Source organism: Boleophthalmus pectinirostris, unplaced genomic scaffold (genome assembly GCF_026225935.1).
Source record: "Boleophthalmus pectinirostris isolate CB_2022bp ecotype Guang Dong unplaced genomic scaffold, ASM2622593v1 HiC_scaffold_16, whole genome shotgun sequence".
Classification (NCBI taxonomy): Eukaryota; Metazoa; Chordata; class Actinopteri; order Gobiiformes; family Gobiidae; genus Boleophthalmus; species Boleophthalmus pectinirostris.
The window spans coordinates 24,559,934-24,573,313 of record NW_026571095.1 but is presented as its reverse complement, the minus strand read 5'-3'; positions in this window follow the sequence as shown (position 1 = coordinate 24,573,313).

Here is a 13,380-nt window from a genome sequence, read left to right as displayed (position 1 = left end):
GGGACTACAGGTTTATTTTCTTAAATTAATAGTTATGTACAGTAATATTAAAAAGGAGGATACTACATATACAATGCTCTTTCGGTACATACTACATGAAGAAATTACTGTTAATAAAGTTATTTATTACATTTTAGTTCTTTAGATTATGACAAAACCAAAGTCTTGTCAAGAATTTTAAAAGGTTAAAGTAGCATATTCACTGTTGTGTTATATTGCAACAAAAATATCATGAGTCGTGAAAATATAGTACAGAGAGATTTGACAGACATTTACAGAGAGAAATGTAATTTCAATTCCTTTGTATGTCTAGTACATGTGAAGAAACTGACAATAAAGCTGACTTTGAACTTTGAACTTTGGATACTGTTACATTTCTAGTCCAAACTGTATTTAACTTATTTTACAGGAGAAGCATGTCTGGGTCTGCATGTCTCAGTGCAGCCGCCAACAACTCAAAGCTAACAGTTTTTCACATCTGTAGATCCACGATCTTAAATCTGAAATCAAAGTGAAAAACAAGCATGCAATAGAATGCATAGAGATTTATGAACAGGGATGTTTGTTTGTAAAGGGCTTTAGTCATCAGTAACCATGACTAATGGTAGATTGATTTGTGTAGCACTCTGGATTGAGTTCAGCAATCTGTTGGAAAGGGAATAAATCGTGATGAGGGAGCCTACACCTCATCTCACACATGGGATGCAGTGTTTGAGAAGGCGTCAGTTGGGGGCGTAAGCTTCCCCTACTGTCTGACAAAACCATCTCAAGCAGCACCCACAAGACATGCCACTACTAGCCTAGATTCATCAGCCAAAAAAAAAAACATCTGACCTTGCAGCATTAGGATTTGTTCGCTCAACAGTAGGTGGGTGCTTTTTCATTTAACCAATCGCTGCTATTTGGTCGTGACGTATGTAATGTGCCGCTAACGGGGCTAACTGGTATATTAAGATTTTCCCAAATCCCGTAGGAAGAAGGGCAATAACGTCTTTCCCCTTGATAAAATTCACCAAACATTCTCTTTGTTCCATCTTTAAATCCTCGATCTTGGGAATCGTTGCCAAAACAGAATGTATGGCTTCGTCTACATCCATCTCGACCTCTTTGTTTACTGTTGTGCTGCACCACAAAAGGGACCCAGTCATGGCTTCACAGCTCTTCACTGATTGGCCGGTGCACGGTCTACAACTTCTGGGGTTTTTGCAAACCATCTAGTATATTCTGATTCCTGACCTAGTTACTGGAGAGAAATGAAAGTGAGTAGAGGCACGTTATCATTTCATGTTTCATTTCATGTTACAAGGCAACAGGAAGGAGCTAAATCTTGTAAAGTAGGTCAACGAACGCTCATGTGTGACAAAAAGAATCGCTAATTCTAAATTACCAATGTGGGATTATTGAAAGCTTTCGGAAATAGGCAAATACTTCTTTAGTTCATTTGGAAGCTTCACCTTTCACCAAACCAACAACCATTGCACAATATTAAAATGGAGACAAGCTGAAAACTTCCACAGAGCACATGTAAATTCCATTAGAAGTGTTCTTAAAAGTATTTTTTGGCTGGTTTAGATTCACTGCAGGAGTATAAATGACATTCTCACAGTGCACGTGTGTTTTGTTAAGTGTGAAGCAATCAAGATTTTAAGAAACAAGTCTATTAATAATGAAATTCAGTCCTCTCATGATGTGCTAGTGTGGTCTGAATATTCATGTTGTTTCCAGTAGGTGATCAGTGCAGATGGATAAGATGCACACATCGCTTCATTGGGATACATATTTATGCTTTTCCACATGTAGCGTGACGTTCGCAGGTGTTGTGCAGATTATTTACCCATTTTTCATTCTTCTCTCACTCTTGCAGACCTGGTTCACTCTGAGCTGGTGATTAATCATCCATAATGAGACGTGTCGTGTTTCTTATTGGCGACAATTACACTGACTGGAAACAAACAAATGAGTGATCATGTCGGTTCTGTGCAAAGAGCCGCTTGCCTTGAAATGCATTTAATTCATTTTCACATAGTTTATGTGATGCATTTTTGCACATTCACCAAAAATTATATCCTGAAAAAAAATAATTTTGGATGAATTTTGGATGAATTCGATAATCATACATTGTTTTGCAGTTCAACAGAAATATGCCAAAATGTTTTCAAGTATTGCACAAAAATACAGAAACTGTATTACTTTATTATTGTTCTTTTTATTTTATTCATTCGTTTTTTTCAATGTTTTCTGGTGGACGGTTCGTCACCTAGCCAGGCTGGTGCCAGCTAGTGCCTCCTCTCGATTTCATTTCTTTCCAGCAACTAGGTCAGGAATCAGAATACACTAGACTGTTTGCAAGAACCCCGGAAGTTATAGACTGTGCACTGGCCAATCAGTGAAGAGCTGTGAAGCTATGATGTCAAACTCAAGCGTCTGTCTGGGTCCCTTTTGTGGTACAGCACAACAATAAACAAAGTGGTCGAGATGGATATAGACGAAGCCATACATTCTGTGTTGGCAACGATTCCCGTGATTGAGGATTTAAAGAAGAGAATGTTTGGTCAGTTTTATCAAGGGGAATCCTACGAGATTTGGTGCATTACATACGTCACGACCAAATAGCAGCGATTGGTTAAATAAAAAAGTACCCGCCTACCGCTGAGTGAACAAATCCTAATGCTGCGAGGTCAGGTGTTTTCACAAAGTGAAACCAGCTGATGAATCAGGCTATTCGTCACCTCCTTGTGTCTTGAAAATGTTGTTTTGCCTGGAATATTTCAGAGTGGTAAACACTATTTGCCAAAAGTTTGGATACAGTTTTCATTTCTGTTTTTCCCTTACTTTCATGACTATTTACATTGTATTTTTTATTTTTTTAATTGCCACCCTTTGATTTGATCACTTGTTTGTTCTCTTGCAATTCTGTGAAGTGAAAACTCCATTGTGTAATTGAGAAGGCCTTGGAGCCAACAAAGCAATGGCTGGCTACTTTGAGGGATTTCAGTCTAAACTATATTCAGTATGTACGCAGTATTTATTTGATTTTATTTTTTTCTTTGCTATATAATTCCTTATGTCTTGCATGATATATTTATCTTTCATATGTCTATAGTATGTTGGAAATGGTAAACATAAAGAACATTACCACATACTTTCAATTTGTGTTGGAGATATTTCTGTTGGACATTTTAATGGTGTCCCAGCCAACTTAAACATTGTGTGAAAGTTAGTTATTACGTGTGTTTGGAACCAATCAAGCTTTTTTTTCTTTGCCTTGATTCTGTCATGTTACTTTTGCAGTATCTGTCAGTGTAGGTTGACTAGCTATTCTAAAACATAGTTGTTTGCCAGCCCTCTCCATTGTCCAAGATCCCCCCCAGGCCTACTGTGCCAAAATAAAAAGTTAACTCTTTTAATGTTCGATATTATAAATTGTGTTGGGACTTCTTGTAAATGTTAAACTGGTTGTTGATTTAAACTTTGGACCTTTCATGAACGTCTGCAGTCATCATTCAGATGAGCTCCAGGGGGTTTTATAGACTGGAGACAGCTCATTACAACATGATTAAAATCTCAAAAACGTCATATTGTTCATAAGTGTTTTGTCAAAGCTGTATCCTCACCACAGGAATCTGATAGACTTTTCATATTTAAGCCCACAGAGGCTTCCACTGCATTAACATTTATCTTATACTTTTAGCAAAACAGATTTTTACCACACATCCTGGACAAAGAATACTGACATTTATTTTACTATGAATTTAACTGAAAAAGATAAACTGGTTTCACCCCCATTACAAATCTTGACAGACTGAGACTGTGAGACTGCTGTGAGTTGTCTGCATCTCATTACAGAGTTTGTGTGGGGCACAAAGCAGGATGTAAGGCTGTGGGAAGCTAACTAGAAGAACTGCTCTGCCTGAAGCTCTGTTACTCAAGTTAGACTTTAATTTGAGCTTTGTTTGAACACCATCTGACTATAACAAACTGATTTACAGTAGATGGCATAACAGCAGTAGGGCTGGGTATCATTAAGAAGTTTCCATACTTAATACATAGGCCACGATACAATACCAGTGTTTCCCTCAGCACTTTATAGCAATTACATCTCTCCGAACTAGGGACGGGCATTCAATGAAATTTTCTTAATCGATCGTCGGAAGAATTAACGATCGATTATCGATTAATCATTAACATTTTTATATTAAAATGACCATCATTATTATTACTATCTGCATTACTAATCTGCATAAATAAATTCAACTTTACGACATATAATCTCAAACGGGCTGATGCGGCTCTAGAGTGGTTACAGTTTATAATGTGTTTAATGCAGCTTTGCGCAACTCACAGAAACGAAACTTAAAACTGCACAGCTAATTTGCATAAACTAAGCAAAGAAAAAAATACAGCTCTTGTGCGCTAATGCGGTCAACTTCTGTCAGATTAAAAGACACGACTCAGTGGAATACAGGTTAGTGTGACCATATTTGCATTTGTCAAAACCAGGACACCGTACGGGGGGGAGGGAGGTGGGGACTCGTCATCGACATTGCGCGACTCTCACCTGGCAAAGCTTTTCCCCACTGGACACCGAAACATATGTGCTGCTTTATACACTGTGCACATGGCCTCACGCTTGTCCCGACCGGAACGGAAAGTGTGGAATTTCTTGTACAAGTCATCATTAAATACGCATTTGCGCTTCAGCACGTTGCAGACTGACCGACTGTTTGTGTCTCTCTCCTTGTAGTGCAGAGAGCTACATGTACGGACCCGTTTGGTCACACTACACACAGCAACCTACATTCGTTTTGTCGATTAAAATGAACGTAATCGATGAAATTCTTAATGGTCAATTATCAGTTAATGGACTAATCATGCCCATCCCTACTCTGAACTACATGAACCCTCACCAAACTACTGTTGTTGTTGTTGTGGGAAACACTGGATACATATCTCGATACAGTGCACTTTCGATTAAATACGATATATTTCAAAACGATTCTATACGGTTCAATAAAAATAAAGGCTAAATTATGCCTGTGACACAAAAAATCTTTGTTGAACCATTTTTGCTAAGTGAATCTGAAACACATCAATTTTAATCATTAAAAACAGTGAAAGTGTCAAATGTGTTGCATAAATGAGTTTCCTTCCATTAAACAAACAACAAAACTGTAGAACTGTAACAAAATAATTCAATAAAATATACCAAAAAATACTCTTGGCGATATATCAATACAGCATATCACGATATCGGCACTGTATCATCACATTACGCGATACAAAATATCGATATTTCAGTATTTTTGCACACCCCTATACAGCAGGTGAACATATTAAGTCTCTTACATGTAAAATTACAATCACAAGCTTACTAGCATTAAAAAACAGTGTGTTATTCATAGGGGTGTCAAATTATCGCGTTAATTGCGATTAATTAATTACAGTCATATTTACCGCGTTATGTTTTTTAATCGCGTTAATCTCATTTTTAATCTCTAACTTTAGTGTTTCTGTATGTGAGTTTCTTTATTATAAAACCTGTTTTTATGTGTTGTTGGGACAACAACACACACACACACACACAAAAACCACATTTATACATTTTTTTTATTTCGGTAATTCCACTCATTGCCGAAAACCCACACAGAACGCGCGCAGTAAGAGCGATGTAAACGTCATGTTCACGTTGGCGGCGTCAGTCGCACAATGGACGAGGTCGTAGAGCCAGTAGAACAGAGGCAGCAGTGCACAGGTAAAACACATTCGTGTCTTGGAAATTATTCTCCCGACGTGAAATATAAAAGAAAATAACTAATATAATATCGCCTACAACTTAAATGTCACTGGTGAAAACAACCTGCATAGACTCATGATGTCTGCACTACTGTCCTATAGTGACCTGCCACATGAGGGGACACGCACACACAAACACACACAAACACACACACAAACACACACAAACACAAACACACACCTTCATCATCGTCATTAACCTGTGTGGATCGTGTTTTCTCGCGTACGCTGCGTAAACCGCGCTTCCTCCTGTGCGCCTCTAAACCAGAACTAACACCAAGACTAAAACCAGGACTTATCCAGGACTAAACCAGGACTAAACCAGGACTAAACCAGACTAAACCAGGAAACCAACTAAAACTAAAACCAGAACTAAAACCAGGTCTAAACCAGGACTAAACCAGAACTAAAACCAGGACTAAACCAGAACTAAAACCAGGTCTAAACCAGGACTAAACCAGGACCAAACCAGAACTAACACCAGGACTAAAACCAGGATTAATCCATTCCAGGACTAAACTAGGACTAAAGTAGGACTAAAGCAGGTCTAAACCAGGACTAAAACCAGTGATCTCATATATAAAGCATTTCTCTATCAATAATATTTTTAATATGGTTAAGGAAAGACTGGACTTTTTATTGTCTTTAAGTAGACAAAAGTTATTATGTTCAGATTTCCTCGTCTTTGCTACTTTACAACAAACAGTTTCTTATTCATGGAGACTTGGGCTCAACAGCCAATTTGGAGACATTTGTTAAACAATAAATGACTTTATAAAGTCACGTTTTTTTGTTCTATATCAGTCTTTTGATCTGCCACAATAGTGTAATAATGAATTTAAATGAAAATACCTCAAACTGAATGCTTTTCTCAGCAATTTTTAGGTGAGATTAAAAGAGATTAATTAGATTAATTAATTACAGATCATAATTAATTAATCTCTAAATTTTTTTAATCGCATGACAGCACTAGTTATTCACTCACTATTCATCTTTTGGTTGAAAATCAAAGGGTGTTGATCACAGGCTCATGTGTTGCTTAAATCCATTGTTTTCAGAATATCAGACTAAATCTTAAAACTTTTTGAGCTGTTTTTGCTAATTTGTGAATTGCGTCACCATGAGAACTGCTGAACATTTCTCCATAGATGTACTATACATGCAGAATACCCCCAGCATGATGCCACTGCAGAGTATCAATTCATATGACAAAAATCTCCTAAAAACTTTAACCTTTTTCTTTTAGTAATTTGAGCAATTTCAGTTTGGGGAATCTGATGTTTGCACCTTTGATACACAGTCACTAATCTAGCTCTTTTCTCTCTCAGACTTTTCAAATATTTATGACCACAACTTATCGTCCTTTGATCAATTATCCACCTGCCAAGGGCCTGCCATGAATTATTAACATGCTGGCGATAAGCATCTCTCCCATTGATTTGTGTCAGTCCAGGAGATGGATATACTGGATAGCGTTTTCTCTCAGTCTTTTGCCTGACATTTGGCCAATTACCAAACCTGCTATTCAAAGCCACTCCCAAAGCAACTGGTGGGATTGCGCAATTTGGATAATGAGCAAGTACCCTAAAGGTGCATTGTGTAACTTTTCTGGGTCCCCCACTTGCTTCACTCCATGTTGTTGTATTTATTTATTTTTTCCTGAAATGTGCTACAGGATGGCTTTTCATTTAACTATCTTCATGGACAGAAGCAGGCCACATCACCAGAGCAAGTTACAGGTCAGATCTGTGGCAAAATGGACCTGCTCACAGTAATACTGAATGTTGTTGCAGAGAAATAAAAACACAGCTAATTGAATAAATACAAGATATATTTCTTTAATGCCATACTATGGAACATCTCCGGCAAAGCAATACCATCACCATGGAGACAAGCAGATTGCAGACCATCTACCAGAAAAGTTATACAGTGCTATGGTTTTAACTTTCTATTTCCATGGAATCGTGCAGGGAAATAACACCTCCAGAAAGTTAACATACTGTGTCTTAAATTTAACATATTGTAAGGTCCTATATTACACAAAATTGACTCTTGTGAATTTTAATCAATAATTAATAATTAAAGAATGTTGTGACCTCATGAAAAACACATCTGGCTGTGTTGTGTTTTGTTTCATTCACACATGTTTCCGTAATCCTTTACTGTCAGTCTGTCTGTGTCTCCAAAGCTCAAAAAGCTCTGTGCCAACTTATGATGTCATGAAGCTGTAGTTTTCAAGTTAACAAGTACCTTTAACCTTTACTTCAGTAGAGATTGGCATTTCCAGGGCTGAAATTATCCAAATGACTCTAATGAAGGTGTGTGGAGTTTAAAAACATAGTGAAGCACTTCCTGTATTACCACACGACATCACAAGGTAGAACAGAACGTTTTCAGTTCAGAAAAAATCTGCCTTAATATGCAGGATTTGTGTGTTAAACATGTATTAATAGGGATGTAACAGTAACCGAAATATTGTATTGTCAAAAGTCTCAATAACATATCGTGGGCTGTCACAATATATCGAATTACAGTTTTGTTTTGTTTTTTTGCTTAAATGCATGGTTTTACAGAAGCAACATTGTGATAATATCATACCGAGAGATTTGGATATTGTTACATCCTTATGTACCATATTTTTCGGACTACAAGTCACACTTTTTTCATGGTTTGGCTGATCTTGCAACTTATACTCCAGTGCGACTTATATATTAAAATTTTCAGACTGACAGCTGTGAGAGGGCGCTCTAGGCTTGTGTGTCCGTTTTCTGCGCATATCTCCTGCAGAAAAAGCCACTGTCCTGCTGCAAGTAGTGAAATATATAGCAGAAAACGGTAATCAAGCAGCAGAAAGAAAGTTTGGAGTAAGCGAGAAACTTGTGAGGGACAAGTGGAACGGAGGAATGGAGAACACAGCTTCAGGGTAACCGGAAGGGTGCACTGTGCAACTTTCCTGGAAGTCATTGGACCGAAGTTGCGCAGAGTTGCTCAGACGTGACACCGAGGATGAAAAATTCAATGGATTCAATGGATTTAGTGATTTGGAGTGAGATCGAGAGTTTGGTAAACTATGTTCTGATGTTTATACTATAGTTAGTTAATATGTTACGTTAACATATTAACGCCTATTCAGCCTGTTGTTATTTATTCTATTGTTAAATAAAATGTCGGTTCCTGGTCCCTGATTTTATAAAATTAATTTCCCCCAAAAAAGTGCAAATTATAGTCCAGTGCGATTTATAGTCCGAAAAATACGGTATTAATGAAACAAAACACAATTCTGGATATGTTTAATATGAGGAAACATTTACTGTATAACATAGATCAGAAAATTGTGTTTTATATAGACCCTTTAACCTTGAAAGAATCAACTTATTCTTTGAACACTCACTAAAATTATACTACAGTACAATTACAAATGCCACTATCAACAAACCCTGCTTATATCGCCCATAGCTTTTGCATCGCATTATTACAGAAGAACTTAGTGGATGTTTGCATGCTAGACCAGACTGGAGCTCTTGCATAACCACAGTAATGAGGTAATCGTTTCAATAGCATGACTCACAGTGAACCTATTGTGATTATCAGATCTGGATTTAGCATGTAGCTTCACCAGCCTGACGGCGCTTTCAACCTCGCTGCTATTTGTGAACCGTGACACAAAGCCGGGGCCATTATAGTCGTTGAGAAGCTGGGAACATTACATAAAAGTTAGCTCTCAAAGTTCCCTTATGAAGTCCGCATCCCACCACCACTTCAGAGGATCCTGATGATTAAGGCTTAAGAAAGTGGCATAGCCGGGGTTAGCATGACATTTCTATTAAGTCTGCTGGTTCGCTCATTGTCTGCTGCTCTCATGGCTGTTATGAATTTAAATGATCAGGAACAAAACAGGATGTGCCCAGTCTTACTCTCTTCCATATAGGTATTTTTGCGATAGCTGCTGGTAGAAATCAGAGAGAGAGAAGACGAAAGGAAATGGAATAGAAGATACCAATTGTCTGTTGTCATTTATCTGTAGCACGGTGATCAGTGGTTGTTTGTGTTGAAAATGTGGGCAGAGATGGGTGGGTCAGCATCTCTAAAGGTTCTATTACACAACATTGAGTCTTGTGAGCTGTAAGCCAGGCTGTTACCTCATCAAAAGCGTACATGGAGTTGTGTTTTGTTTCATGCACACGTTTGTAATCCTGCGTTATTACAATTCCAAAGCTCAAAATTCTCTGTTCCATCTTGTGATGCAGAGGTGGGGACTTGCAAATTGTGACTTGGACTCGAGTCAGAGTTGAGTCACTATTTTTAGGACTTGAGACTTGATAAAATGGACTAAGACTTGGGGCTCGAAGGTCAATGACTTTGGACTTGACTTGGATTTGAGACCTGTGACTTAAAAAAACTTGATGCTTCTCCTAAAAAAAAAATACCGGTGTATATATATAAATACTTTCCTCTTTACAGTTGATAAATGCAGTGCTTAATTCTACAGGAACAAACTGGAACATGTCCCTCCCACTTCTCTGTTTGTTACTTTGGATGTAACTGAAGTACTGTGATGTGGTACCTCAAATGTACTACAGTAAAATACAGTACAATACAGTAAAACAGAGGGAACTACATAGAACATGATCCTTCCATTTCAGTGCAGACTAATTGACAAAATAACTGGATTTTTAAATCTTAATTCTTTCTATTCTGACCGTAATGATTCACTCTAAGATCTTGTCAAGACATTTGAAAAGAAAAACTATTTCTACAACTCTTAAATAAATACTCATTTATAAATATAGCATGACAATTTAGCTTAAAAGTCATATAAATTGCAAAAATTGGAAGACTTGAAGCTCAAATCAGACAAATTGCACTTGACTTATGGGTCAGTGACTCGAGACTTGAATTGGACTTGCCTGTATTTGACTCGGGACTTGACTCGGGCTTGAGGTCAAAGACTGGAGACTTATTTGAAACTTGCAAAACAACGACTTGGTCCCACCTCTGTTGTGATGTGATGTCATGTTGTGGTAGTTTTCAACAGCGATTTACCTATTTACCTTTAGTTCAGTAGAGATCACCAGTTCCAGGGCTGAAATCATCAAGACAGTTCGAGTGATGGTGTATGGAGTTTAAAAACACAGTGGGGAACTTCCTGTATTACCCCAAGTTGGAACTTGGTGTTTCTGTTTGAGAGACGAACTAAATATACAAAATATAATAGCCTAAATATGCTGGATTTATATCAAGTGTGAGTGAAACTAAATAAAACTCCAGGTATGTTTGTGATGAGGAAATATTATAACATAGATCAGAAAATAGTGTAATATGGACCCTTTTAGACAGATCAACTCTATTGAAATGTGCCATGTCAACTCCCTAAGGACATACCTATGGGCAGTTGTGTCTTAGAGCTAGACATTTCGCACACTTTTCCTTTACTGGTCTCACACCGCAGTGAAATGCTGAAATACTGTGTCTGCTTTTTAATTCTCTTGATGATTTGTTTAGCTTTTCAAACTGCTACTGTACCAGCAATGCTTGAACAACACCACCTCCATTCAATATCCCTTGTGAATGTGAGTGTGAATGAGAGAAAGATGGAAATGAGCTGTTGGCGGTGATGTGTTTACATGTGTCTCGTGTTTTCAAAAGCGTGCACAGTTCTGACCAGATAAACAGTGAGACGGTCATGTTGTACAATTCAGCGTAATGTCATCAAACAAATGCATGGAGGAAAGTTTGGCCTCAAGGGTGTGCAAAAAGTGAAGTTTTAAGACTTTGTTTTAAAATGTCAAAGATGGAGTCTGATTAAAGCCCAATTTGTACGGAGACCTTTGGCTGATGGTAGTTTTATGAGTGAGCAACTCTTTATCACATGTTCCACTGTTCTGATACTGAACGAGTCTGAAAGAAAGTGATGAACAATACCAATGATTTTTGTTTTGATCTGATACCAGGTAGTACAATGGCAAGTATCGCGTTATCGATCAGGTACCAGGGCACCAGTGTTAAAATGCATTGAAATTCCTCTTCTATTAAAAACTAAAATATTGGTATTTTTGCTCAAGGATTGATACTTTATGATACCTCAGTCAGTATTGATATTTGGTGTCAATTAGGAGTGTAACGTTACACAAAAATCACAGTTCGGTACGTACCTTAGCTTTGAGGTCATGGTTCGGTTCATTTTTGGTACAGTATGGGAACAAAATGCAAACCATTTGCTTGTTGTTTATTTATTGTTTATTTGTGTGTTTATTAAACCAACACCCAACATTTGTTTTAACATTATACAAACAGGAAAATAAAATAAATGCAAAGTGCTGCTTGATAATAATAATAATTTAAATAAAATATTCTCAAATAAGGAACAAATGTATGAAATATAATAAAAAATAAATAAATTCCTTGTAAACAGTGAAGCAAACTTTTCAAAAAGTAAAGTGCAGGACTAACAGTTCCAGGGTGAAGTTTTACTCAATCTTCATATTTATGGCTGGAAAAAATCAACTTGTCCACATTGTTTGCAGTAAGTGCAGATCTGCTGATGGGGGGGCCTTTCTGTGCCGGTGAAAGGCGAAAGTGAGGACCGCGGTGCAATGACCATAGTTACCTGGTCCCCGAAGGGTTGACCATGCAGGTTTTGTATTCACTCTGTGTGTCTGTGTGTCTGTCCATCTGCGATAATTCCGCCATTTATGGACCGATTGTCACCAAATTTGGTACGTGGGTCAAGCCCCCATGCCCGATGCCGCAAAAAAAGTTTGGTGATGATCCAACTTGACAATCCCAAGGTCACATGGGTCAATTGAAAGGTCACGCATTTTATAAAGGATAGGCAATTTCGGCAATTTCTGAACCATCTGCGGGCTAAAATATTCACCCAATCATCACACAAGTTTGCACACACATAACCGGGGTATGGGCTGGGCTCCTCATAAGCTGGCTTCCATGGTGATGAACTGCCCCCACTGATGCCTCATGGGGGACCAGGTTGCTATCTCTTGACTGCACTTGTTTTCTGAGGATTCACGTGGTTTACAGGGACATAGTCAAGGTGGGGGGCAATTGCAGTCAAGGCAGCCGCCCAAACTATAAAGCGCTGCGGGAAACACTGCCACCCCAATCACAGACGAGTTCCCTTGTGAATATTAAAGAGCCGAGCCTTCCATGTAGCTGCACATGTAGTGGTGGAATGTAAACATACACAATTTGCGTGAACTCACTCATGCACAGCCCTGCACCGAACCGAATGTCCCGTACTGAAACGGTTCAGCACGAATGCATGTACCGTTACACTCCTACCAGATACCAGTGCATTTTGTGTTAAAATGCATTGAAATTCCTCTATTAAAAAAAATATATATATATTGTTATTTTTGCTCAAGGACTGATACTTTTTTACTTTTACCTCAGTCTGTATCAATATTTGGTGTTAGTCAATGCAAAGCTACTGAAAGATAAGCTGCCAGCACAGGTTTGCCAATTTGCTTCGTATTTGTGCACATTACATCTCTAAATTTCCAAACTAAATGTGTGTAACTTTGGATTGGACATGATGAAATGCTATATTAACATACTGGATTATTTAAC